Below are 1,941 nucleotides of genomic sequence, written 5' to 3' on the forward strand. Positions count from 1 at the left end.
AGTACGAACTTCATGATTTTGTTTACTTTCTAACTGCAAACGCGATCACTGAACTGATTTTTAGTCGAACAAGACACCTTATTTATACAAACAAAAATAAAATGTGTAAGCATATTTTTGTGTAATTTATTTTCTATGCATAAAATTACATAGTGCTAAAAGCCAAAACACAGGAAATAACTCTTTCAAGTACTTGCAATAATTGTATATAATGCTATGGTGTCCTTATGACAAATCAGAAATTTAAATTGAAACCTCATCATCTGCAAACTTTAAAAAGCGGAAATATAAAAAAGTATCAAAGTCATTGTAATTATAAGTCTCTTATAGTGATTATGTAGGGTATTATAGTTTTTTATAATAGTATAGTTTTGTAAAGCAGAATTTGTAATGTGATAATCGTAAGAGGCTTTCCATAAACTACGTAATAGCTTTGTGTTGCCCAGGGAGAATTTTACGATTCTTAACATAGGAAAGGGGGGGGGGGGCGTTAATTTTTTAGAACGGATAAAAATTAAGAAAGGTACAGTTTTAAAAATGGGTTATGATACATAATGGTAAAATTTAGGAATACCAAAAAGTCGGAAAGAGGAGTAAATCAGAAATCCAAAACACTGAATGGTATTCATTCGGAAACCAAGGAAGCGGAATGGGTGAAAATTCGGAAATGTTAAAATTAGGAGGGTGAACAATTAGGAATAAGTAAATATACGATGGCTGATCTAATACGCAATATGATTAGACCAGCAATTCATTTCTTTTAGTGTATATTTTTTTATTTATGGTATCAAACAAATATTTATTACAGTAAATTTAAATATCCTATCATAATAAATTTATTTTATACGTGAGAAATTATTTTTAATATGTATAATTGTTAGAGTTTAAGTGGTTTCACAATAGATTTGTTTTATTAGTATGACAACGTGAAGTAAAATTAATTTTTCAATCGTTACATTTATTATAATTTCACGAAATTTGTAAGAAAAGTAAGCAAAACCTAAAACTTTCGATTTTTTAGGTTCAGTAAATTATGTTATCCGTCACTTTAAAATTTTCACGAAAGAATAATTATCTTTTATCATTATATAGTTTAAAAACCATTTTCAACGTACAAGAAAAATTTTTAATGATGTGATATTTAAATTTACTGTGATAAATATTTGTTTGCTACCATAAATAAAAAATTATACACCTGATAATAGATACATGTATTAACAATTCTGAATTTTTCTTCTTTCCAAATTTTCCCTCTCCATGTATTTACTTATTCCTAATTATTCACTCTTCTAATTTTAACGCTTCCGAATTTTTACCCATACCGGTTCTTTGGTATCCGAATAAATACCTGTCATTGTTTTGGATTTCCGACTTATTTCTCCTTCGGACCTTTTGCTATCCCTAGGTTTTACCATTATATATTATAATCCATTCTGAAATTTTACCTTTCTTAATTTTTACCATTCCGAAAAATGAAGGTTTCCCGAAGGGGGTTGGTGTAAATCTACACTTCTAAGTTATAACGCACACTTCGTACTCTTTTCCCCTTTTTCAGTTTTAAAACAATTCTTAATAGAAGAACAAAATATTTTTATCTGAAACCTCGTTCTTTTTGTTTGGAAAGTCTACCATTATTTTTTTCGTTCAGATTTCATGTTTTTGTTAACAATTTAAGTATTTTGTTTGAAATGTAACTATTTTGTATTGTTAGTTATGTTTCGTCACAAGGTGTAGCAATCTGCTGGTATGAATTTGAATGCTTGTATTCTTTTTCCAGGCTTTGTTTTTAATTAATTGAAAACATGATGCATTTTGATCCACCTGGGAAGGCGCGGACGTCCCCGCGAGTCTAGCCATGGTGAACTGTTGCAGCAGATAATCGTTTCACCTTGGGCACACTCGCGGTGGTTGTTTCCTCCTTCCCAGGCGAATAAAATATGT

Source organism: Belonocnema kinseyi, chromosome 2 (assembly GCF_010883055.1).
Source record: "Belonocnema kinseyi isolate 2016_QV_RU_SX_M_011 chromosome 2, B_treatae_v1, whole genome shotgun sequence".
Taxonomy (NCBI): domain Eukaryota; kingdom Metazoa; phylum Arthropoda; class Insecta; order Hymenoptera; family Cynipidae; genus Belonocnema; species Belonocnema kinseyi.